Source organism: Labeo rohita, chromosome 3 (assembly GCF_022985175.1).
Source record: "Labeo rohita strain BAU-BD-2019 chromosome 3, IGBB_LRoh.1.0, whole genome shotgun sequence".
Taxonomy (NCBI): domain Eukaryota; kingdom Metazoa; phylum Chordata; class Actinopteri; order Cypriniformes; family Cyprinidae; genus Labeo; species Labeo rohita.
The window spans coordinates 37,087,688-37,115,641 of NC_066871.1; the positions used below are offsets into that span (position 1 = coordinate 37,087,688).

The window sequence follows — 27,954 nt, forward strand, 5'->3', positions numbered from 1 at the left end:
TTGTAGGGCCATATTGTTCAAAATGTTGAAACTGAGAGTTTTGGACTCTTTTTTTTTTATGGAAATAAATGTTTTTGTTATTATACAGTAATGGTAAAGTACCGAAAAAAAGGCACCCCTGCTTCATCCATCAACCCCCCACTTTGTAAACAGCAACCCCTTTCAGTAATGACATTTTGTGACTTCTGTGACATTCTGTGTCAGTTTTTGAAATAAGTTACGAACAAAAAATGAACTTTTTCACAATATTCAATTTTTTTTTAGATGCACCTGAAATTACTTCATGATTATGATTGTCAAAAAAAAAAAAAAAAAAAAAAAATCTGCATTTTCCTGCACATACTGCATATGGTTTAAAAAAAAATCAAGCACTATCAGTCATAATTATCACTGTTGGCCTTTTGTTGTAAATTTTTGTATATCTGAGATCTCATAATCAAAATCATTACAGAGAAAAAATCAAAATCATGAAAGAAAGCTGAGCTTCCATCTGGGATAGCTTCCATCTGAGGTGCTCATAGACTCTTAGTGAAGCAGCGTCTGGATGAGACCCAATAATGCGTTTTGTTGAATGTACATGGCTCTTAGCTCCATAGATTATATATATATATATATATATATATATATATATTAAACTTACTTGAGTTTGTCCAGATGTTTGAGTGTTTCAGAGAGCAGCTTCACTCCTGAATCTCCTGGGTGATTGTAGCTCAGATCCAGCTCTCTCAGGTCTGAGGGGTTTGAACTCAGAGCTGATGCCAGAGCAGCACAACCTTCTGCTGTCACCATACAGTAAGATAATCTACAACAACAATAAGTGGGCATAGAATCAGAGGATTCAAAAAATTTAAAACAGACCTAGAGATAGATTTTTTTTCTTGCTTGATGAGTAAGATATCTAGCAATCAGTCTAATGATTATCCGTGATGACTAACTTTGGTACCATTGTTATAAATGAATATTTTCAATGAGTCAAAACAACAGTGGAGAACACTTGACTTGCCTGCTCAAAAGATATTACTTTTAGATATAACAAGTCTTTTGGGGGGCTAAATTTAGCTTGTCATTTATCTTCCTAATTCTTTATGATTGTAATGAAAATAAGGTGCTGATATAAGAAGGATTATTTTCAGAAACTAAAACCTTAAGTTTCACTCTGTTCAAATAAAGAGCAATGTAAAACTTTTCATGTAACGTTTCAGTAATTAACTGGCAGCAGTTTAATCCTCCAACATACTGTATATTTCTGTATCTATCTATCTTTTTTTTTTTTTTTTTTTTTTTTTTTTACGTTTGTATAATGTATTTAAAATTGTAGTGTAGCTTAAATAGACCTGGAACATATTTGCCTGTAGTTTACAATTAATTTTACAGCTCTTTACCTACTTTACAGTATGGTACTGAGTCAGAATCAGAAAAAGCTTTATTTACACATACAAGGAATTTGTCTTGGTGTCAGAAGCTTCCAGTACAAAGAAAAAGTACAGACATACATATAATAGACAAACATACAATAGAAAGAAATATAACATTAATAATAAAGAGAAATGATAATAAACGTAGAAAAATAATAACAATGTAGCAAAATATAGAACAAAAAAAAAAAATGAATTTGACTGCGTAAATGTGCTATTTAGAGATGACCAGCGTTGAGTAAGTTATGTACAGATGTGCAGTCCTGAGGTGTTATTTATTGTTCAGGTGTATATGGCCTGAGGGAAAAGGCTGTTCTTGTGTCTGGCTGTTTTGGTGCACAGTGCTCTGTAGCACTGACCAGAGGGCAAAAGATCAAATAGAAAGTGGGCTGGATGTGAGGGGTCCAGAGTGATTTTACCGGCCTTTTTCACCATGAACACATGATGAAAGAAGAACACAGAAAAGACTCAATGACAGCTGAGTATAACTGGGTGAGCAGCTCCTGCCTCACATTCCTGTCCCAGGCCTGGGACACACTAGGCAATTTTCAAAAAAACAAACAAAAAAAAACTAAAAATTTAAAACAGTGGGAGACCACAGGCATAATGACAATTTCAACCAATTTTTAGCATTTTAATCCTCTGTACCTACACACTGGTATTTGTATTTATGATTTGGGATTGTGGGGGCTACGACATGATCAGGAGCAGTAAAATAATTATTCCACACCCTCCAGATTGCTTGGGTATGCCTGAAGTCCACAATCTTCAAACTGTGAGATTGCGTATATTAACTGAGAGAAACATTCATGGATCGAAGGAGAGCGTTTGTTTTTGTTTGCTTTGAGTTCGGCACACGATTCATTCATATAGTGTAATAGCGTTTTTTTTACAACTCCTTGATGCAACGCATGAGAAGGATTATAAACGCCGCAAAATAAGCCTTAAAAAGTTAATAGAGGTGCAACAGCGCATTCATATATATGTTTTCGCTGCAGAGTGTAAATGGCTGTGCATTTGTGAGTTGTGTTATTAACTCAGTGGGAGCGAAATGAAACTGTCTGAACCTGAAGTTGACTCTCTCCCCTCTTCCCCCTCTGTTGGGGGGGCAGTTTTTAATGATTATAGCCTAAAGGGAATTTGCAAAAGTGAAATTGAATTTATACAACAGTTTTATGCATTTTTGATTTTTATACAAAAGTTAATATTAAGTGACTTACCTTTTAGAACACTGTTGTCTGATTGTGCTATATTTCGTCAGCAAAAATAGTTCCAAACACAGCCACAGCTGTTTCATTTATGAATGAATCTACGTTTTTGAATCAACTGAATGAACGATTCAGTCGCATTAATGCCACCTCTGAATCTTGTCTAAAAAAATCTGTAAATATTCCTTAATGCCACATTTGTGCTCTTCTGTGCCATGCAAAGGTGAATTGTTGTTGCTGATTTCATTTGACTGGTAACTTGTTCTTCCTGATTGTATAATATTATTTAAATTTAATTTATTGTTTAAATCTAATTTTTATTGTCACAAAAGATGGCATACATTTGAAAAACAAGTTAGAAAAACATCGCTTTATAATTGGAAGGTTAATTTCTGTCGTTATTAAGGGTTTTATAACTAAATACAGCCGAAAGGACATCTAAAATTACCATTATTACAACCCCCCCACATAAATGCATCTATGTTTGTGCAAATCATTCGTGATGCAGCTTCACCTACAGCAGAAGTGAGTATAAGGGTTTTTATGCATCTTTGCAAATCGCCTTTCTTAATAATGTGAGCGAGCTCTTATCGCATTATAGTCCCTCACGTCCACTGCGTTCTCAAAACTCTGTCAATTTGATAATACCTAGAATATCAAAATCAATTTTTATTCCGAGGTCTCCTTAACCACCAGATCCAGTCTGTATCCAGATCAGATGGTCATTGCAGTCCTCCGGATCCAGTCTGTACCCAGCCCAGACGGTGGATCAGCACCTAGAGACGACCTCTACAGCACTGAATGTCAGCGGAGACCACATCGACTAGATGAGCCCCAGAGACGGATCCCCAGTGAACACCTCATCACCTAGACGGCTGTCGGCACAGGACCACGGGACCTGGTGAGTCCTCTGTGTCTGGCCAGAGGAGAACTGGCCCCCCCGACTGAGCCTGGTTTCTCCCAAGGTTTTTTCTCCATTTGTCACCGATGGAGTTTTGGTTCCTTGCCGCTGTCTCCTCTGGCTTGCTTAGTTGGGGACACTTTTTCTTCACTTTATCTTCACACAATATTGTATTTTATTTTGTTGTATTTGATTAACTACCTTTACCTGAAAATTGAGTGTTTACTGTTGCCCTTTGCATTGTTGATGTACTATTTCCTATTTGATAATGTACAGCCGCCTTGTCACAATTCTGTATTGTTAAAGGTGGTATATAAATAAAGGTAATTTGGTTTGATTTGATGTGCTAGTTAGCAAGTTTCGAGGCTAAACACGGCTAAATGCAGCTAAAGTAAACAGACCGGCTCGTCACAATAATCCCCACAGAAGAGAGGGGCGTGGTGGTGTCCATATAAAGGAATATACAATAGAATGTCTCTGAACAGGGCAGATGTTGACATAGTAAAAAGGGTGCTTTTACACTACCACTGAGAAAGTTTAACCAAGCTATGTTATAGACTTCTCATTAAGACCCTAAAGAATCATATCAGCTTGTGGAAAATGGGCATCCGATGACCCCTTTAACCTGACTATATATAAATATATATGAATCTATTAAGAAATATTAGAGCAAAACACAAATCAGAAAAGAATTCACAAATAAAAACATCCTGAATATGACCAAATAACTCCAATAAAAACAGGCTTCTTCAGTGAGTGTCCATTTTAAAACACTTGCCAGACATGCAACCACACTGAAATGTGCTCATGCAAAAGCTATCAGAGAGCGCACATACATGGTTTGTTTATTTGCACACTAATAATACTGGACTCATATGTGTCTATTAATGTATTAATGTGGAGTGGTACCAGAAGCAGAATGAACAGTCTACTTACAGCTGCTTTAAAAAGGTAGTTGAATGTAAAATGCCTCACTTTCACACTCTGGTGGTGCATCGCCCTAATGAAGAAACCTCCCCCTGGTTATTATTAGTTTACTAATTATTTAACATAACCTGACAACTAAAAATATTTATTAATCTCAATTAATTTCTAAGTTAATGTTTAATAACTAATTAAAATCTAAAGTTGTAACAGTTAAGTTGTATTTTTTTACTAACGTTAACATAACTTTTTTTGTTATAAGAAAAAAACAGTTATACCTTTTAAAGTATAACAACACTTTTTTTTTGCAGCTTATGGTAATATTGTGATATATCAGCAATTTTTGCAACAAGAAAATGTGATTGATACCACCATGTGCCTACTGGAGGCTAATGCATAAATAGAATGTGCAGTTTTCACGTTATACTGCGATTGATGTTTATATGTGTTAACGTGACTGCTCATTCGGAGCGAACTCTCAGCAGTGTAGCTGATTGATCAACAAGCACAATATCATGCTAGTGTTTTTGTCTTGAATGGCACACATGCACCCATATTAATGATAATCAAATTTTGGTTAAATTGTGTCCTTCAAATGCTGTTCCTCCTTAGGCACCACGCTTAGTATTTATATTTTATAGTATATTTTGCATTTAGGCCTTTAAATAAAGTAGGGCATAAACAAACATGCAAATAACAGCCTTACATTAGTGATGGTGGAACTATTCATAGCAACTATGTACTTGTATGCTGTTATTTTAAACAGACCCATAAGTACCTCAGTATGTTGAGTTGACAGTTTGGACTCTTCAGTCCAGAGCAGCTTCACTCCTGAATCTTGTAGGTCATTGTTACTCAGATCCAGCTCTCTCAGGTAGTTTGATGATTGCAGAGCTGAACACATAATTTCACAGTGCTGATCAGTGAGATTACAGCCTGCCAATCTGAAAAAAAGAGGACTCTGGTTATAACGTCTGGACTGGCAAAGACTCTTCTCTGCCACTTTGACTCTACAGCATAACTTCCTGTTGAGGCCTTTGTCATTTCTAGGCTGGACTACTGCAATGCTCTTCTGGCTAGACTTCCATTATGTGCACTCAAACCTTTACAAATGATTCAGAATACAGCAGCACAACTGTTCTTCAACAAGCACATAAGGGCCCAGGTCACACCTCTCTTCATCTCTCTTTAATGTGCCATAAGCAGCTAGTTCACTAAATCAGAGGTTTTTGAACCTTAACTGTTCATTTAATTAGTAGAGACTTCAAGGCCTGAATTGGGTGTCTGAAAAACACCCCAATATGATTTAATGCTTCACTGTTAATGAAAACATATTTAGACTTAAATTATTTTAAAACCTTGAAACGTTTTACATACAGATAGATAGATAGATAGATAGATAGATATTATTATAACAACACTACCCTGATCTGCTCCGTGAATCTTATTATATTTTCTTCTATATATATATTCTATAATTTTATTGTGTTATTTTCAGTAAAAGTGTGGTTATTGGTTTGTGTTTTTAAAATGGTAAATAATTCTTCCAAAGCATTTTCGGTTTCAGTTTTTGACCAAGTGCATTGTTTTTGGCGCAGAATTTTTATTTCAGTGCATCCCTATATTAGAGAATTATATATATATATATATATATATATATATATTTTTTTTTTTTTTTTTAAGGTTGAGCATACAGACAAACCATGGGTCACAGGAGAGGTGGGATGTTGATTAGCACTGGCTTGGGATGGGCGTCATCATGCATCAACCAATTAGAGTATTTGTTAATTACTTATTAATATTATTTTCCAAAATAAGGCACAGTACATGTAATATAAAAGTACATATTTGTGGTAAAGATGTATCTGAGACAGCTCCAGCTCTCTAACATGCAGCGTATATGTCAGCATCCAAAATGGTTTTGGTATTCAGTACCGAGTGAACTCAGTGGTTAAATATTGTTTCATTCATCTCTACCTTTTCTCTAAAATCAAGCCTTTACTCTCTTTTCAAGACTTTCAGGATGTTTAGACTACTGTAACTCACTGTACTGCGGAATAAACGCCCTGGAGGCTCGTGCAGGGCAGACACCAGAGGTAGAGGGGTTACGCCTCTAGGGAGGATCAGGGAGCTCATGGAGCCATGGCGGGTCAGGGAGTTCAAGGAGTTCGGGGGAGCCATGGCCGAGCACACAGTCCGCGTGACCATGGCGGGTCAGGGAGCTCGGGGAGCCATGGTCGGGCACACAGTCCACGTAGCCATGGCAGGTCAGGGAGTTCGGGGAGCCATGGCTGAGCACACAGTCCACGTGACCATGGTGGGTCAGGGAGCTCGGGGAGCCACGGTGGAGCATACAGTCCATAGGGCCATGGAGGATCAGGGAGCTCAGGGAGCCATGGCCAAGTACATAATCCAGGCGGCCATGGCGGGTAAGGGAGTTCAGGGAGCCATGGCCGAGCACACAGTCCACGTGGCCATGGCGGGTCAGGGAGCTCGGGGAGCCATGGCTGAGCACACCGTCCACGTGGCCATGGCGGGTCAGGGGGTTCAGGAAGTCATGGCCGAGTCCACAGCTGTCACACCCCTGTGGACTGTTTTGTGTGTTTTTCCCCGTGTATGCCCTTATTTGGTCTTTCCCGTTCCGTTTCTAATTATGTCACTGGTTGATTGTCTACACCTGTCTCCCCCTGATTAGTCTGTGTATTTAAGTTTGGTTGTGTTCCACGTCTGATCGTCAGTTCTTGTAAATCATTCGGTTAGTTTGCGTTGTGTTTGCGTTGGTTCCCTGCTGTTTCCTGTCCGTTTCTGTTCCTTGTGGATCATAATAAATAACTACAGTTTCTGCATCTCCTCGCTCATCCACATCATTAACCATGGCGATTTTTTTAAAAAAAAACAACAGTTATTATATTTTAAAATGCCATGATGAAAACCATGATCCCAGATCCCCTGAGAAGACTATGTCATCTAGATGGCCATCGGCACAAGACCACAAGAATCAGACAAGTCTTCTACACCAGGGGTTCCCAACCTGTTTTACTCCGGGGCCCCCTCCTTCTCTGGTCAATTTTGCAAAGCCCCCCTATGCCTGACATTTCCTCTTATACTGTACTTCTGCAGCAAAGAGAAAGGGGTTTATTTTTAAACCATTTTTATTAACCAAAATACCTGTTTTGTCTTTTTATTTTTCTGCTGCATGTTATAGAAAACCCCTCAAAATTCAAACAAACTTTAAATTAAAGCTATACTTTGTAACGTAAAAGAAAACCATCTGCTCAATTCTAACTTTTTATAATAATATATTTACATATACAGATTTAAAGCACCTGAATTCTTTAATTCAGACATTCTTTACAACTTCAGAGTACATTTTCTTAAAAAAGTGAACCTGCCAAACAGGACAACAGGGAGATGCCAAAAGACCACTCACTAAACCTGTTCATTTGAACTAAATATCTACTGTTTCTATCCAGTAAAAAATAAACATACAAATGAAAAATGCAGCAAATACATTCTAAATCCGTTGAAACACATCGATCAATCAGCTAAAAATAGCTATGAAATATATTAAAATGATCATTTATATATTTATAGTACATATATTTATAATTAACATACTGAAGTAGTCAATGTGAAAGTCAAACGTCAGTATTTTGAGTTGACAGTTTGGACTCTCCAATCCAACACAGAGCAGCTTCACTCTTGAATCTCGCAGATCAGATCCAGCTCCCTTAGAGGGGAGTTCAAAGATTGTAGAGCTGAAGCCACAATTTCACAGTGTTGATCAGTGAGATTACAGCATAAAAATCTGAAAAAAGTGAGGGCTTTGGATATAAGACATTCTGGTGTGCTGGTTTCACTAACATCCTTCACCAGAAAAGATCATGCTGATTGACCATTTAAAATAAAAAACATCATATTTTATGAACATTAACATATATTTTATGAACATATTTGTTTCTTGTTGTACATGTCTTGTTAACTAAATATTGAGGTTATTATTATTATTATTATTATTATTATTATTATTATTATTGAATATTGAATTACTAGAAAAGTCCAGGCAGTTGTGTTGTGACAAGTTGGAGCTAAACTCAGCAGGACACTGAAACTCCAGGAACAGGACTGCATAGCCCTGGTTTAGATAGTACTGACTGGACTATGTCTGAGGAAGCGATGGTTATTTTCAATGAATCTGACACTTCGTAATTATCCTGAGAAAAGGCATGCATTTAAGTGTGCTGACAATTGTGTCATCAAGGGAGAATGACGATAGTGCTAATTCCTTCTTGAATTGAATGTTTTAAAAAAATTGTGTATATGAAAACTGACTTTAAGTAGTTCACATTCCCAAGCATATAATTGTTAATGGGAAGGGAATAAATTATGTGGGCAGTTATAATTAACCTGTGGACTATTATTAATAAACCTTTACATTTTGAATTAAACATATTTTAAGGGACAGGTGCATCGAACCTAATGTTAGTAATGTTATGTTATGTTAGTAAATAATTGTAATTGTAAGCCCCTCAATTGTAAGTCACTTTGGACAAAATCGTCTTCTAAATTTGTCTGCTAAAGTCTAAAATTTAAATGTTAATGTAAACTAGGCTGGAACAATTTCTTTTGTTCATACAAAAAAAAATGCAAATGCTGAAAAACTGCATTGTTTAACCATGCATTTTTGTGATGTGGTTTACTGAATATGTTAATGTATTAATATTTTCTGCATTTATTCATAGAGTCTTTGTATGAAACTACTTTGGATCATTTCTTTAGATAATAAGAAACTTAAAAAAATAAATTAATTAAAAATAATCACAGAAATCACAAATGAAAACGTGTTCATTTTTGCATACTCACAGAGCTTTTCTGCAGTTTCTCACAGCAGGTACCAGTCTCAGTCGACCCTCTTTTGATTTGATATTGTACTTTTTAAGGTCTAACTCTTCCAGCACCTCCTCTGACATCAGGATCATGTTTGCCAAAGTTGAGCACTGTGCAAGAGAAAGACTTTTACTTTTTGCTTTAGATTTTAATAACGTCTGGACTTCTTCAACGACAGAGTTATCCTTCATCTCAATCAAGCAATGTGACAGATTCATCCATCTTTCAGGACTGACATTGGTTTTTTGACCTCGTTTAAGGTTTTGGATTATTTTCTTGATGATCTCTGGTTTGTTCTCTGTGTGTATCAGTACATCCTGTAAGAGGCTCTGATTGGACTCCAGCGAGATGCCATGAAGAAATCGAAGGAAAAGATCCAGGTGTCCATTTTCACTCTTCAAGGCTTTACTCACTGCTTCCTTTAGAAACACATCCAGAGTAACATTTTCACATTGAGTTCTGGACTTTCCTGTCAGGAATACTCTCAAAACCTCACTGTTCTTGTGTAAATAGCAGAAAAACACATACAGTGCTGCAAAAAACTCTTGAAAGCTCAGATGTACAAAGCTGTAAACCTTCCTGTGATAAATCACAGATTCCTCCCTAAAGATCTCAGTGCAAATCCCAGAATACACTGAGGCATCAGTGACGTCTATGCCGCTCTCCCTCAGGTCCTCCTCATAGAACATCACATTGCCCTTCATCAGCTGATTGAAAGCCAGTTCAGCAAGTTTCACAATCACTTCTCTGTTGGACTGCAGGAGTTTCTCTGGATGTCTCTCTTCATACTTTTGGTTCCTCATATTTGTTTGAATGAGCAGAAAGTAGATGTACATTTCAGTCAGAGTTTGAGGGATTTCTGCACTGAGATCTTGTTTCAAGATGTTTTGAAGCACAGTGGCTGAGATCCAGCAGAAGACGGGTATGTGGCACATGATGTGAAGGCTTTTTGCTTTCCTAATATGTGAGATGATTCTGCTGGCTTGATGCTCATCACTGATTCTCTTGCTGAAATATTCCTCCTTCTGAGGGTCATTGAATCCCTGAATTTCTGTCACACGGTTGATGTAGTTAGAGGGGATCTGATTGGCTGCTGCTGGTCTGGTGGTGATCCAGATGAGAGCAGAGGGAAGCAGATCTCCTTTCATGAGGTTTGACATCAACACACCCACTGATGAAACCTCAGTCACATCAGAAACTTTCTGACTGTCAGAAAACATCAGTGAAATTCTGCTTTCATCCAGACCATCAAATATGAACACAATTTTAGATCCATCATACATTTTTGAATCCAGACCTTGAAGTTCAGGATGAAAGCTCTCGATAAGGAAGCACAAACATGAAATCTACATCCTGATTGGCTTTATCCTCGGACCAGTCCAGAATGAACTTCTGCACAGAGACGGTTTTTCCAATTCCAGCGATGCCTTTAGTAAGAACAGTCTTTATTTTGTCTTTCTTCTCTCTTTTCATCTCTTCAAATCCTGGTTCAGGTAAAGGATTAAAGATGTCATTGCAGTTGATCGGAGTGTCTTGGAGTGTCCTGTAACTTTTCTCCATCTGTAGCACCTCATGTTCTTCATTCACTCCTTCACTCTCTCCCTCTATGATGTACAGCTGTGTGTAAATCCTGTTCAGGAGGGTTTGATTCTCTTGTAGTTTGACTCCCTCAAATACGCTTTCATACTTATTCTTCATGATGGTTCTGTGCTGGACTTTAACTCTCTGCAGATCATCATGCACTGGTTGGTCTGAATTGAGCTGCAGGTCTGCTTCTGTATCATGTTGACTGATGTGGTTCTGACTGTAGGGGGATGTGCAGATCAGTGAGGACACAGCTTTTTTATCACTGAAAAATCATTATAAAAGAACAGAGATACAAACAAACAAGAAAAGACATTGTCAGATTATTTTAGAATCCAATAAAGAAACACTGACATAGACAAAGAGCAGTGTTTGTGTGAAATTGTTTTTAATTTAAACAGTAACAGATGACAGATGACATACAGTACTATAGAAGCAATCACAGATTCAATTAGTTTTTGCATTTCTTAAGCCCTATTCGGACAGGATTAGTTTTCTAAACTACATCTGAGTTTTGATTCTTATCACTTGACGTCTGTGATTTTCATGTGCCAGTTAGGACTAGACTAACATCTCCGTGTTTATGACAGAGGTGGGAGGGTCTGTTCTGGACATCTGGACATTGCAGAGATCACGCCCTCTGTATACGTGCGTTGTGTATAGTAATTCAGATTGATTACCATAGTAAAACAACAGTTTTACTACAAATACCATGTTGAAGCAATATGGCTACTAAAACATTATGTAACTGAGTGCAGAAATGAACGTGAGTAATCTTACCTTACGCTGATATTACAGTAGCCAGTCCTAACAGTTTACGTGATCTGACTCTTTATTATACTATTGTTATTTTTTATTTCTTTGATGTGAGGCAAACATATAAAAAATGTGCACGGTAAGAGCATCTACGGTAGTTCACATTGGCCAATACACACAAGGAAACGCGTTGTGGAAAAAAATATCATCAGTAGTTTTCGTTTTAATTTTGCCAAAAAACAGCAGGTATTTTGCTCTGGAATTATTACAGATGTTGAGTGAGAAAAACACAGAGGTGGCAGATTTGGACGGGATTAAAATCACAAAGTAACTGTGAAATACACACTTCTCTAACGACCCCCTGTAAAACTAGTCCCGTCCGAATAGGGCTTTAGTTGAACATTAAAATCCCCATCACCAGAGGTGAGATTATTGTGGTCTTTGTTTTTTTAGAGCAGTAGTAAATGTATGTATTTATTTATTTATTTATTACTATTGCTTATACAGAAGCTATTTAATGAAACATATTACAAAAAAAAAATGTGAAGAAAATAGACTCAGAGAACCTACTAGAGCTAAAGAACCTGCTATCTGTCATTTAGAAATGGACATCAATAAACATGAATTGCTGATCAGACCTGCTTATTCAATCAATCTTATAAGTTGTTAAAATACTAAAATATTAGATATTCTGCAGTATCAATAGCCAGTCATCAATGCAAAAAAACATGGGGAACTGCTGATTTAGGATCAAGTTTATTTCAAACCTAAATTTTCATATTCATCATTTCAGTGAATGAATTTAAAGCATTACAAGAGACACAACCACACCAACAATACATCTCTGTTTGTTGAGAGTGATAACGGGGGCAGCCGTGGCCTAATGGTTAGGGAGTCGGGCTTGTAACAGCAGGGATTGAGGGTGGGGGGAGTGAATAACCAGCTCTCTCCACCCTCAATACCACGACTGAGGTGAGTCCCTTGAGCAAGGCACCGATCCCCCAACTGCTCCCCGGGCACCGTAGCAATATGGCTGCCCACTGCTCCAGGTGTGTGTGTACGCGTGTTTGATCACTTCTCACTACTGTGTGTGTGCACTTGGATGGGTTAAATGCAGAGTAAATTCCAAATTCTTGGCCACATGTCACATCCTTTCACGTCCTTTCCTTTCCTTTATGTAAATAATTTTTTTTGACTGAAAAGTAGACAACTGTGATGTCGTCTTAACTAAGTAATAGGATTGTGGATTAAAATGATCAAATATTACAGTATAAATAATTACAGTGCTAGAACTAGACGTTTTTCTTCATCCACATTGTCCCAGCCAGTCGTCACACTAACCAGGGTGCAAACCACTAATTTAAAAAAGTTTATTTATTCCAAACCAGAATTTTCTGATTTCTGTTGATTTATCTTTTATGTATCACTTCATTTAGCAAAGGCCTCTTTCTTTAAGGATTTCTTGCTTTACATCATTTTTATTTCAGTGGTGTACTTATAAAAAAGGAGATTATGATGTCATTTGATTATATTTTCTGGCTAAAGAACATTTACAGTCTTGTACATTCTGTCTTCCTCTGTTAAATGTCTGGTACATCATGATATACTCACACAGGGTCAAAGCACACTGCTCCAGGACTGAACACAGGTGAACTAATCTTGGACGTGTTGCTCTTCATGGACACACAGTTGGATACTGGAGATGCTGACCTTTTTCTTTTTCTGCTGATGATACTGAGAAAAACACAAAAATATTTCAGTTTTTTATCTGTCTGCTCCATTAAATTGGTAAATACTGGTTTACAAAGTAGTATTTGTGTTGCATACTGTATAGTTCAAAAGAAAAGACATTTTATTAACAGTATTACTGTAATACGATACATAGTCAAGTCACGCATACAGTACATGCATTAATATCTCGGGTTAAGTAACCATAGTTCCCCAAAATGGAACGAGACGCTGCATCCTCTAGCCTTTTTTGGGTTTATTGCACCATTAATTGCTGTATAAATCTGACACTGAATTACGCATGCTCTATACTCTGTGTGAATGCATTGTTCCCTATCAAGTTCGGTCTCTCGACACTGCGTTAGCATACGCTTGGGGTTATCCCCCTCCTCCCAAATACTGAAGCCTGATTGCATCGCGTCGGTAAACTTTACCGGCTAATGACGCTCGAGCTCTCGACCTAGGGGCGGAGCCACCCACTATATATATGTCGGGCTGAGCGTCATTAACTCAGAATCTTTCTCCTTCACGAAGCAAGCATTGAAGACTTCTACTCACCATCGTTAACTCTTCTCGCCGTTGACAACGCCCTAAGAGGACGCCGTTTGCCTCAAGTTCCCCTTTGGTGATCCGGCAAGAGGAAGACGAGATGCCGATTAAGGAGTGCTGTGCATGCGGGGGCCCTGTTGAGCTCCCTGATGCACACGACGCGTGTGTCTTCTGTCTGGGCCGAGCCCACGCAGAGGCCGCGCTGGATGGGCCTGAGTGTCCTTTCTGTGAAGAAATGACAGTCAAAACCCTCCGGGCCAGGGTTTCTGTGATCCTAAACTGCACACCGGCCAATCCATTGCCTCCGCCCCCCCGTCGCCGTCGAGCCGCGGGAGGGAAGGCAGCCACGTGCAGAAGGCCCTTCTGATGAATGCATGTCGACTCAGTTCCTGCATGCTCATCACTCGAAAGAGCCACCTGTTTCATTCACGAAGACCAGCCTCCGCCCGTCGGATGATGCGCGGGATCTGGTCTCCTTTGGTGCTGCAGAGGACGACCTGGATGATGACGACGACGCCATGTCGACTGCAGCCTCTGGTTCAGGTGACTGGTCCGCCTGCCTGGAGTCGGAGGCTTCCCACAGTGAGCTGCGCGAGCCCCCCGGCCCCGATTGACGAGGAGCTGGTGAAGATCCTGTCTGAGGCTGTACAGGATTTGGGTCTTGATTGGTCGCCCCCTGAGCAGCCAACCAAGAACAGGTTGGACATGCGGTATCTGCAGTCGGGCCGCCAAGTTGCCGCCCCCCAGAGACCCGCTCCCTTTTTCCTGAGGTGCATGAGGAGATCTCGCGGTCTTGGCGCTCCCCCTATTCGGCCCGAGCCCAAGCCGCGGGATCACGTATGCTCTCATCTGTCGACGGAGCCGACCGCTGGGGTTATACTAAGCCACCGCCCGTCGAAGAAGCGGTTGCAGCACACCTTTGTCCGTCCGCACGTGGGTGGAAATCTGCACCACATCGCGGATAAGGCTTACATGGCAGCCGGCCAAGCAGCATCCGCGATCCACACTATGGCCGTTCTGCAGGCTTTCCAAGCCAAAATGCTGCAGACGCTGGACGAGGAGGGGCCGGAGAAGACGGCCCAGGGAATCTGCCGCTGTATGGGCAGTCTCATCACGTTGCAGAGGCATCTGTGGCTGACGTTGACTGACATGAGGGAGTCGGAGAAGGCTCAGCTGTTGGACACGCCCATTTCCCCGCTCGGCCTGTTCGGGGATGCTGTGGGCTCGTTCTCGGAGAAGTTTCTGGAGGCCCAGAAACAGTCAAAGGCGATGAGCCATTTCCTTCCGAAGAGAGATCGGTCCGCTGCACCCCCACCGCGTTCCAGATCCTCTTCTTCCCAGCGTTCAAAAAGGCGCGAAAGACCGCCGCCTACTCCTTCCGCGGGAGCGAGGGTGGACCCGGAGCCAGCCGTGAGGCCAAAAGCAAGGCAGTTCCGCTACCCAAAGAAGATGGGACCACGCCCTTCCAGTGTGGTACAAGATCCACAGCAGCGTTCCTGACTGCGGTGGTCTGAGGGGGAAGCGGCCGCCCGGAGAGACGGACGACGAGCCGCTTCGCAAGAGAGTTCGTCTTGCTGCGTTTCACCTGCCTGTTCCCTCGCATGTTGCGGGCAACAGCGGGAAATGTTTGTTTCCAATAAAGTTTGCGCTAAAACACAAAACAAACACTGTTCAGCCAAAGAGCTCTTTTCCCCCTCACGATGGTTCTCAGTCGCGCGTTATAAGCAGAGTCCCATCCTCGGACGGCGCTCTGCAGGGCGCAAGCCCCGCGCGTTCTCTCAGTCTAAGCACGAGTGTCTCCCCGGCTCATGCCGGTGGCCCAGTCGGTGCAGAAGGCTTCAACGATGCCCCTCAGGTAGTGAGCGGTTCCCCGTCATCAGACGACGAGCCGTCTCGGACGAATCACGGGGTGCTTCAACCCCTCTCGCACTATTTGGACGCATGGCACGCGCTTCCAGGTGTGTCAGAATGGGTGCTGAACACGGTCTCGAGCGGGTATACGCTTCAGTTTGCACGCAGACCACCCCGCTTCAGCGGCGTGATGGTGTCAGATGTGCAAGAAAGAGATGCACCGGTTTTGCGGGCAGAAATCCGTTCTCTCCTTGCAAAACAGGCGATCGAAGTTGTTCCCCCGGAGAATATGGAGTGTGGCCTTTACAGTCGCTACTTCCCAGTCCCCAAAAAGGACGGGGGTTTGCGCCCTATTCTGGATTTGAGACCGCTGAACCGCGCGCTGGCGAAGCGCGAGTTCAAAATGATAACAGTAAAGCAGATCCTCGCGCACATTCAGCCCGGGGACTGGTTTATCTCGGTGGACCTAAAGGACGCATATTTTCACATCCAAATAGCCCCTCGTCACAGGCGCTTTCTGAGATTTGCGTTCGAGGGCAGAGCTTATCAGTTCAAAGTTCTCCCGTTTGGCTTGGCTTTGGCTCCACGAACTTTTACGAAGTGTATCAATGCAGCACTTTCCCCTCTCAAACAGAGTGGAATTCGCATCCTGAATTATCTGGACGACTGGCTTGTTATAGCCCAGTCGCGGGATACACTGGAACACCACAAATGCCAGCTCCTAGAGCACCTGAAGCGTCTAGGGCTGACGATCAATGTGCAGAAGAGCAAGCTTCGCCCCATGCAGAATATCGCATTCTTAGGAATGGATCTGGATTCGCGATCGATGAGAGCGCGTCTCTCTCAAGAGCGAATGCAGTCTTTGATCAGCTCTCTCACCTCGTTCAAACCGGGGAGAGTGGTGGTTCTGAAATGCTTTCAGAGACTGTTAGGGCGTATGGCAGCAGCGGCTGTGGTGTGTCAGCTCGGGCTTCTGCATATGAGACCGCTTCAGCTATGGCTAAAATCCCGGGTGCCTAGCAACGCGTGGAAGAACGGTCATTTGCGTGTCTTAGTGACTCGCGAATGCATGCAGACCCTGGCCCCCTGGTTCAACACGAGGATGTTCGAGCAGGGAGTCTCGATGGGCAGGGTGGTCAGCAGGAAAACCGTTACTACGGATGCCTCCTTGACGGGCTGGGGAGCCCTTTGCGAAGGCAGACCGGCTTATGGCACGTGGACGAGGGCGCAAGCGAAGTGGCATATAAACTGCCTAGAGCTGAAGGCAGTATTTTTAGCTTTGCAGGGCTTTCTTCCACTGATAAAGGATCGACACGTCCTGGTTCGGACAGACAACACGACGGTGGTATCCTACATCAACCATCAGGAAGGTATTCGGTCACGCTCGCTTCAAAGGCTGGCGGAGCGCTTCCTCCTTTGGGCGGACAGAAACCTTCTGTCAATTCAAGCAGTTCATGTTCCCGGCAGTCAGAACTGCGGCGCGGACATGCTGTCCAGAGGGGGTCCGGTTCATGGAGAGTGGAGGCTGCACCCGCAGACCATTCAGATGATTTGGAGCCTGTTCGGAGAGGCGGAGATCAACTTGTTTGCCTCAGAGGAAAACGCGCATTGTCAGCTGTTCTTCTCACTGACGAACGCGCCTCTGCAGGGGATGCTCCCTCGAGTCGCTGGCCCAAGAAGCGCAAATATGCGTTTCCCCCAGTGAAGATTATGCCGCTAGTGCTGCAGAAAATCAGAGAAGAGAAGGGGACTGTGCTTCTGGTAGCGCCGAGTTGGCCCAACCAGCCGTGGTTTCCGGAGTTGATAGAGCTCCTAACGGCTCCCCCGTGGCCGATCCCGTTACGGAGAGATCTCTTATCTCAGGCAAAAGGCTCGGTGTGGCACCCCAGGCCGGAGTTATGGAACCTGCATGTTTGGCAGGTGAGTGCAGAGGGCAGACGCTAAACATATCTCAACGAGTTTTGGATACAATTGCAGAAGCGAGAGCTCCATCTATCAGACGTCTGTACAGTCTGAAATGGAAAGTTTTCTCTTCATGGTGTGTTACGAAAGATGAGGACCCAGCCAGCTGTGATGTGTCCGTCATTCTATCATTTTTGCAGGACTGCTTGGATGCTGGGCGCACGCCATCTGCTCTAAAAGTGTATGTGGCTGCTATTTCAGCTTTCCATGTGCCTATCGGTGATCGTTCGGTCGGTAGGCATCATCTGGTGACAAGCTTTTTAAGGGGAGCGCGGAGGTTGCGTCCATTTCGCCCCAGTATGGTACCAGTTTGGGATCTGTCCTTAGTGCTTAGTGCACTTGCCGAGCCACCCTTTGAGCCGCTGCTTTCGGCAGAATTGAAGGTGCTCTCATTCAAGACGGCGCTCTTGCTTGCTTTGGCATGTGGCAAGAGGGTGGGTGACTTACATGCACTGTCTACGAACACTGCGTGTATGGAGTTCGGTAAGGATGACTGTATGGTTAGACTGCAGCCTAAGCGGGGATATGTGCCTAAAGTGCTTTCTACATCGTTTAAAGCGCAGGTCATTACGCTTCAGGCGTTTGCTCCTCAGGATTCGGAGCCAGCGGCGCACCCACTATGCCCAGTCCGTGCCCTGCGGGTTTATCTGGAGAGGACTAGTCACTTCAGACAGGCGGAACAGCTGTTTATATGTTTCGGTGGCCGTACCAAAGGACTGCCAGTGTCTAAACAACGGCTGTCTCATTGGATTGTGGAAGCGATCGCGTTGGCGTATGCTTCTAGAAATGAGGCCTGTCCGTGGGGAGTGCACGCCCACTCAACGAGAAAAATGGCTTCGTCGTGGGCCTGGGCAAAAGGTATGTCGGTTCAGGATATTTGTCTGGCAGCAGGATGGTCTTCACAAGACACATTTGCCAGATTTTACAACCTGGAGATTCCGTCATTTGCACCGCTCGTTCTATCTGTGCAGTGATGTATCTGCAGCTTGGTAATTGGCCGTTGCCCGCACCTGGCAACGCCCCCCCAGACTATAGGGTGGTTTCGACTAGGTCCGGTAGGTCCAGGGCGTGCCTATAATTGAAAATTGTGGTCGGCGCTCTATACATGTGTTCGAGCTGTTTTTTCTTCCGCATTGAGTGGTATAAACTGTATATGTACGTGGCTCCAGCAGCACTGCGGCCAGTCCATGTGTTATATTATGCTGTATTACTGTGCTTAATCCCGCTCGGCTAGAGCTGGAGGGCGTCGTTCTTCTCTGAGTGTTTTATGAAGCAGTTAACGTGCCCGGCTCTATGGGGTCTGGCTCATTAGACTCTTCTCACTATGTATGGGATTACAACACAGCGGGATTGTACGCGTTCCCCAAGCGTATGCTAACGCAGTGTCGAGAGACCGAACTTGATAGGGAACGTCTCCGGTTACGTATGTAACCTCGGTTCCCTGAAAGGAGGGAACGAGACACTGCGCGCGCTGCTGTATTGTAATTATCAGAGTCTTGTACCTGTTCGAACAGTCGAAAGATTCTGAGTTAATGACGCTCAGCCCGACATATATATAGTGGGTGGCTCCACCCCTAGGTCGAGAGCTCGAGCGTCATTAGCCGGTAAAGTTTACCGGCGCGATGCAATCAGGCTTCAGTATTTGGGAGGAGGGGGATAACCCCAAGCGTATGCTAACGCAGTGTCTCGTTCCCTCCTTTCAGGGAACCGAGGTTACATACGTAACCGGAGACGTTCTGTTCCACCGATGTGCTGCAGCTTAACTTTAAAGGAAAAAAAGATATTGCCTATGTTTTATCTAATGGCATAGTTGCAGGGGTTGTTTAAGAATATCATAGACATGTGACTATGTCAAAGGAACAGTCGCCAGGAGAATCAGCAGCTGCCCAGATGAGAAGTGCCCTTAACAGATTTATGACTCACCTACAAAGATAGTTGTACAATAGTGGCTTATGAATTGACCTTAGTGTCTCCTAGATACTGTCTTCAAGAAAAGATGTTTGGATGTTGCTAGAATTATCTGTATCAGAACTTATACAAATAACATCAACAGACATCCATATGACTATAAGTAGTCACAGCATTTCTATAGTCTAAGTTAGTTTGAGGCTGGCTCCTCTAACTTATTTACTGTGGCCTTTGGAAGTGTGGAGAACCCTGGCTTCAGTAAACTCTCTGTCAACTGACTGAACTTCAGATTTGACTCTTGGTCTTCACTGAGTATATTCCTCTCTCAATGGGTTTTAACTGTCATTCCTCTACAGACCCATAAACACATGAATTCAGAACTCAGCTTTCAGTATCTCATCAACAATATAACCAGACACAGCAACTCAAACACATCAAACCAGACAGGAGAAATTTAAAATATACTATATTGCTCCAAATTCTTAAATATTATTGTGGTGTGCATAATTATAATAATGACTTTCTCTTTTTTTTCTGCTGAACACAAAAGAATATATTTTATGTTGGTAACCAGACACTTTCGGTTCCCCCTGACTTCCTTTGTATTCCATATTATTATTATTATTATTTTAGTATTATTCTTTTGAACATTCTTCAAATTTTTTTCTTTTGTGCCCTTAGAAGGAAGACAGTCATATGGGTTTGAAATAACCTGAGGGAAGTAAATGACACAGTTTTGGAGTTTGGATGTCACCTAGTGGCCATTTTGAGTGCTGCATCTAGAATGTGCTAAAAACCTAGTGCACAGCGCTTGTTTGTGCAATCAAGCTCAAACTTTAAGGGGTCACCGGATGCTCATTTTCCACAAGTTGATATGATTCTTTAGCGTCTTAATGAAAAGTCTATAATATACTTTGGTTAAAAATTATCAATGGTTGTGTAAAACAACACTCTTTTTACCTTGTCAAAATGAGCTCTGCAATAATCATCCCATTCTGAGGGATTGTTCCTTTAAATGCAAATGAAATACTCTCTATGGAGTGACGAGCCTGATTACTTTAGCCACATTTAGCCGCTAAACTTGCTAACTAGCACATAATTAGGAAAGGTGATTGCAAAGATTAAAAAACCCTTATACTCACTTCTGCTGTAGGTGAAGCTGGATCATGAATGATTCGCACGAACATATACGGATATATGTAGATCGGGAGTCACATTCCCATCACAAACAAACGTAATCCACTGCATCTTCAGTGGCTCAGATGTCGGTAGTAAATGACGACCACTATGTTCATTATTACATCCAGCAACACAACACCTCAAATCACTCAATCTGAGATATTCTTGTCTAACTTACATCCCTGCTCTGGCATTAAAACAATAGATGTTGGACTGTGACAGCTGTCAGAGGTAAGACGCTCACATCAATCAACTATTGTGGGATCGGCCTCTGTCGGTGTGATCTGGCATCTTGAGAATGGCTCGATTTGAAAAAGCGGATAATATTTTTACAGATTAATTAAAAACCACTGCATGGATTTTTATCATTATAGGGTAGATTTGTACATACACTGCTAACACACATTAATGTTCAAACAACATTAAAAAGTGAACTTTGCAACTGATGACCCCTTTAAAAGACAGCTGTTTTATCAATTAATATATGAGTTTAGTGCAGTACATTAATGGCCTGATATACTTCAAGAGCAATCAAAGCCAGGTTTGACAATATTTCAAACAAAATGTTGTCAAAATAAAGTTTGTTTTAGTGGTTCGAAACAGCTCTCAGAGCAAACTTTCTGCTGTTAAACACTTACATTCTATCTCTGAAATATACCGATTACATGGTAAGGAGCACCTGGCCTCACCTACATTATGAGGATAAATAAATATACTAAACAATGTTTTGTTGGAAAAAAAAACAAAAAAGGTTTCTGTGAGAGTTAGGCAGCATCTGTGTGTGTGTGTGTCTGTGTGTGTGTGTGTGTATGATTGATTAATGTTGTATGATTGATTGTTATATTGATTGATTAAAAAGTTTTTGTACAATGCAAAAAAAAAAAAAAAAGCTGTGTGATTCCGTTTTTAGGGGTAGTACACCTATATAATATTATGTCTAGGGCACCAACAGAGTTTGGGCACTGAACTACACATGATACTCACACAGAGTCAGAGTTCAAAGCAGGTGCATCATTGAGTCCAGGGGGAATATGAATGGATCTGTTACTCTTCATAGACACACAGCTGAATCCTGGAGATGCTGCTGTCTGGGTGTCAACAGAAGCCTCATCCTCTCTATCCTCATACACACTCATTTCACATGTAGGTTTCTCATTCTCTTCCCCCTTGATGAGAAACTTGATTTCAGGCCTGTATGTAGAAGAAGAGAACACTTAGTACACAACTTTGACTATTTGAGTTAGATAAAAAAGAAATTGTTGCGTTTTCCTTCCTGTTTTGCTATTTTTATTTATTCCACTTTAACTCAACATAAATAGTCACTCTAACTCAGGGGTCTCCTCCAGTCTTTTTTCTAGATATCTACTGTCCTGCAAAGGTCGGCATCAACTCTAATATAACAATCCTGAACCAGCTAATCTAGGTCTTCAAAGTTACTTGAAGGTCTGTTGAAGCAGGAAGGTAGTTCTCCAGAAGCAGGAATGGAGATCCCTGCTCTAATGGGGATGTAAGTACTACATACGAAACGTCGCCCAAATTTGAAAACACATTAGGCTCGTATATTGTGGACATTTTACATGTTTATCCTGTGACAAAGTGTACTTTATTTTCAAAATCAAACTGCACAATTAAACTACTGAATGGTATTGAATAAAAATATTGAATGGTTTAACTCAGTCTGGATCGATGTAAACCAGACAATACTTTCAAAATGGTAAAAAATGGCTGGAGAGTTTGACCATTTTCAGCCATAATATGTTATCACATATTATGTGTTAGTTTCCGTATATCAAAAGAATTGATTAACTGTGATGCGATTTGAGTTCGACCTAAAATCTGTTCAATCGCAAATACAACTTAATAATAATATTACATCTATGAAACGTTTGCTAAAAACTACCAGCTCCTCCCCAAATTGGATTGGACATGATGACGTTGGATACAGTCTACGGAGCCCTTCAAACTAACGTGTATTTTGAACTTTTGCTGTTCAAAATGCAGGTCTTTTACATTGAGGCGTTTTTACTGTTACTGGCAATGTTTTTTGCTGTCACTGAGTGCTTCTTCTCAAACGGAAGAACGCATCTTGGTGAGGATATATTATATCTTAAAATGTTTTGATGAATGTAGTTGACTGTCTTATTTTGCAACTTCTTTCTTGGCTTAAATTTAGCAGTTTCTTGCATTTATTGATATTTACTTGTCGTGCATCCTTGTGTTATATGTCTTAAAATAAGATAGCATTTGAATGATTTATGTGTTCTCCCATTGTGTATGCGGACAGAAGACTCATGAATAAACTGTTACATTTAACTATTACATTTAGAAAACATTGTAAGCACAACATACTCTCTTCATGAACACAAAAGCATCAAAAACAGCCCACGCCCTTTTTGTTACACACAACTGGACTATTGTTGTAAAACTATCCACTATCACTATGTAAGGAGAAACTTACCCCACAACCTGCAGTAACATTTGCACATAAAAATTTCATACTGTAGCAAAAAAAAAAAAAAAAAAAAAAGAATTGATGGAATACATGAACAACCATAAGCACAGTATTAAAACGTACAGACTGAAAAACTCTCCTGAGCAGAATTTATTTGACAGATTAGTAATTTTGACATTTGAAATCCACAAACTCTTTAATAAAGGAGGCAACACAAGAGTTCAGGGCACAGTTCTTCCTTTCCCCATCTTCCAACTTCTTTTGCTGATCTGGACCTTTGAGGAGCACTTGCTGTTGTCTGAACTGATCCACACCATGAACCTTTACATAAAAGAAATATAGTTCATTAGGCCATTTGCAACATCTTTTAAAGGGTATTTCAATTCATAAATAAAAGCTCCAGTAAATCATATGGATTACCTTTACAACATCCTCATACATTTTTTGAGGTGGAATATTCCAATGGATGGATGATAAGAAAATACTAAAAACATCTTCATTTGTATGCTGAAAATGAATGAAAGTTTTGTGGGTTTAGTGACATGAAGATGAGTAACTGAAGTTTCATTTTTGGGTGAACTTTATTAAGATATGAAAGTCTATGCATGACTTGACATAAAAATGACTCAATTTTCTGGACTAAAGACTAAATGTATTGAGTCCTAAGAATTATAGGAAGTATCTGCATCTATCGATATACTCTGTAAATGTTGTAAATTCATTAGAACAATAATAGTCAAAGATAACAAATAGTGTTGAATTATAACAAATTGTTTAATCTGCATTCATATTATGCTGTTTTAGCGAAAATAAATAAATAAATAATTTATCCCTTAATGTTTTTGTAAACAGCTTAATGTTGGTTATTATCCACTGCCATTACATGGACAAGCATGAGTAGGACATATTTTTCTCTTAATTTCTCCTTTATGATCCAAAAAAGAAAGTTGGTCATAATGCATTAAAACAACACCAGAGTGAGCGACTGATGACTTCACTTTAATTTCTGGATGAACTAAACTTTTAAAACTACTTCCCAAACCTGTCCTGAATGTAACTATAACTTGTTTGGTCACAATTAAGCTCCACAGAGTAAGATACCTTTTAATTTAGGACCCCATGAAATGCATTTTATTTTTTCCCTAAATTCAGTTTTCCATTCAATGATTTAAATAATTGATTTAATACACATTTATCATCAAAAATTGTCGCTACTGAAAGGAATTTATAAAACTTGAACAACTGTTGAAATCTTTTAAAATGTAATAAAATGGAAATACAACAATTACATTTTATATCAATGTATCTCTAAATGAAACTGTCTTCAGAAACGTTTCGATAGCATTTTCATTTCATCTTACCTATAATGCCTGATCAAGTAGTGTTTATGAGCACAGCTGCTTTGAAAAAGGAAATAATATTTCAGTGTCGCCTACTGGCAGAGAATCTATGTGCAGTTATTAAGTTAACTAATGAAACCTGCAAGCTTGTAGTAAATCTCTACAAAGTTTATTTCCAGGCAGAACTGGACATGCGCTGAAAAAAATAAAAGAAGAAAAATTAAGATAAATACTATTAGACCTTTATCACACTTCTGTGTTCGAGAAACGGAAGCTTTGAATAGTAGTGTAAAATAACTTGCGCTGTAGCTGATCAATGGCAGTGGCCACAGCATGGGATTGTTGTGATTTACTGATGTGCAGTTCATTACAGATACAATCAATAATCGGGTATAATAAAACAAAGAAATATGGTGCCATGCTATTCTGATCCATATTTCATGATTTAACAGGGCATGCAGAAGAAAACTCTAAGTGTATGTGCAGCACTTCAGAGTCTCACAATCTTTTTTATTAAAGAAATGTAAGAATAGAATACAAACAACATATTAAAGAACCACATAATTAGAAAAGGCTGTACATCTCATAAAACAGTAAAGACAAGTAAAGACTATAAATTAAACGTTAGCATTGATTTTTAATGCATCTTCTTACTTTCTGATAGATTAATCAAGCAGATTATATTGAAATGGTTCAAATAAAGGAATATTTCCTGTTCAGAGTCAATTATTTGAGAGTAACTGGTTTGGTCATTTTAAATGAGTCACATCCTCCTGGTTTGAGTGCAATGAAACATTATTTGAGCTCTGACAATCGTTTCGTTCATATAACGTTTCACATTAAAATGGACGATTGTATACTTGGTAGGGTAAGGCTTATCATCATGTAGAGCCAAAAAAAAAAAAAAGTGTGAAATACAAGTTTATGTTATTGTCAAGTTTGAGTTAAAACTGGCAACGTCCATTGACAATAATACAAACAGAAATTCTTTTACGCTACTAATCAAAGCCGGGTGTGACGACACACGGGCTGTGATAAAGGTCTATTGAGTTGAAATGCAAGTTGTGTGATGTCTCCTCAGACATCAAGACACAGACTCATCTTTCTCATTTCTGAATCAGATATCTTGCTTGTTTATTGTCTTCGTGTGTAAGTATTCAGTGCATTAACAGAACTCCTAGTATCAGTAAATGCAACTTTGTCATTTTAGTCTAATGAGTTAAACTTACAGTTGGACCCTCTGTGTTTATTCTAGGCGGAGTCGTCGGATGAGCTACTTGTGGACAATAAAAGCAATACAAATCTCGCAAGCAAAACAGCTGTGGTGGAAAATGATCTTTCAAGAGTATTTGACATGCTCAGAAACACTTGTTTATGCAGTCACAGTGTTTTTAAAATAAGACTGAATAAAAAAAATCTTTAATTGTACAGCTGCAGTTATACTTTGTTTTGCTTCAGCATGACTAGCCTATGAGTTATGCACATTTTTTGAGTTAGTATTTGTATTCAATAAAGTACTACTGAAATAAAATAATTGAGAAGTGAAAAATATTATGAATGGTATGTCGTTTAAGTGCACATCAAATCAAATGTAAACCATTAAGGTAACTGGTTTTGAGGTAATCTGTTTTCACAAAAGTTGAGTATCCTGATCCCATCAGGTTTTACAGTGAATGTGTGTGTGTGTGTGTGCGCATCCTTATTTGAGTAAATTTTATTGTTGGTCAAATGTATTTATTTGTTTTTTATTAATGTACTGGTCAAATAAATTATTTATTTTTTTAATTATTTGTCTGGGCCCTGAACTACATGATACTCACAGAGTCTGAAGTCACAGCAGGTCCATCACTGACATCAGGGGGAATTTCATTCATGGATCTGTTGCTCTTCACAGAACCAACAGCTGATTCCTAGAGATGATGCTCTCTACGTGTCAACAGAATCATCCTACTGTCTCTCATCATAAACACTCAATTTTACAGACAGGTTTCTCCTCCTCGCTCTCCTCATCCAAACTCATTTCACAGGCAGGTTTCTCCTCCTCTTCCTCAATGGAAAACTTGATTTCAGGCCTGTATGTTGCAAAAGAGAACACACACAGTACACACAAAAAAAAAAACCTATGTTAATTAGTTTAAAAAAAAAAAAAAAAAGACACGTTTATTTTAATTTCCATTTTATTATTTATTCCACTTTAACTCAACATAAATAGTTCTCCAGTTACTCCAAATCAGGGGTCTCCAATCCTGCTCCTGGAGAGCTACTGTCCTGCAGATTTCAGCTCCAACCCTCATCAAACACACCTGAAACCAAGCTCTTATGACCTAATACACACTCTAATCAAGGTCTTCAGAGATACTTAAAGGTCTGTTGAAGCAGGAAAGTAGCTCTCCAGAAGCAGGTTTAGAAATTATTGCTCTAATCTGAATAAAGGGAATGTAGGTACTGTATCCCACATTTTAAAACACATCAGGCTCGTTACAATTATTGTGGATATTTTAAGTGTCTTATGCAATTATCCTGTCATGTAGGCTACTTTATTTTCCGAGTTAAACTGAGTAACTAAACAGTCACTGGATATGAAATTAAATATTAAATGGTTTAAGTGTTTTTTTTTTAATAAAAAAGTTAAAGATTACTGAAAATTGTAACTTTTTAGCCATTTATGTTACAGTTTTTGTTACAGTTATGCGTTATATACAGTATATACACATACATTTCTAAGAACGTAACACACAATGCTAAGAGTATTTTCATTAAGTGAAGAAAGATGACACTGCACTCACTGATCGTAGGAAAAAACGGTCGAACCTTCTGGTGGTGGCGGCTTTATGAATCCATGCACCAAAGGTGCGGATGTTATACTCTTTTCGTAACTTTGAAAGCATAAAAATAGTTGCCTTTTAGATCCTAGGTGCTGTTAATTCGTAAAGACACACAAACGGCATAAGCTAAATAATAAATTACTAGCAAAACACATCAAAAGCAAATAAACCGTGTGATTACCTGTCCAGAAGAAAAACTGCAACCATGGCATCGGTTTTCAGACACTTTGATTCACGCAGTTGCCTCCAGCGTGGAAAAGCAGCACCGATGTTAACTCGGGTTTTAGCTCTTTGCTGTTCCAGACGTTTTTTCGTCATAGCTTTTTCAAAGACTGTCTTTCTTCTCGTGTGTTTGATTGTGCCATTTCTTGTAGGTTCAGAAGGATCGTTAGGACACCGCTGTTCTTCTTTTATTTTTTTGGCGAGCGCCTGTTTGTCTTCCATTCTCACTCAATCTGCACAGCGGGAACGCATTAATGACGTAT

At 40.3% G+C, this 27,954-nt stretch overlaps 1 pseudogene; it reads right to left on the reverse strand.

The window, feature by feature from the left end:
* Positions 1-636: 636 nt before the first annotated feature.
* On the reverse strand, positions 637-27,934 carry LOC127162951 (NACHT, LRR and PYD domains-containing protein 12-like; annotated as a pseudogene).
* Between the last annotated feature and the right edge of the window lie 20 nt (positions 27,935-27,954).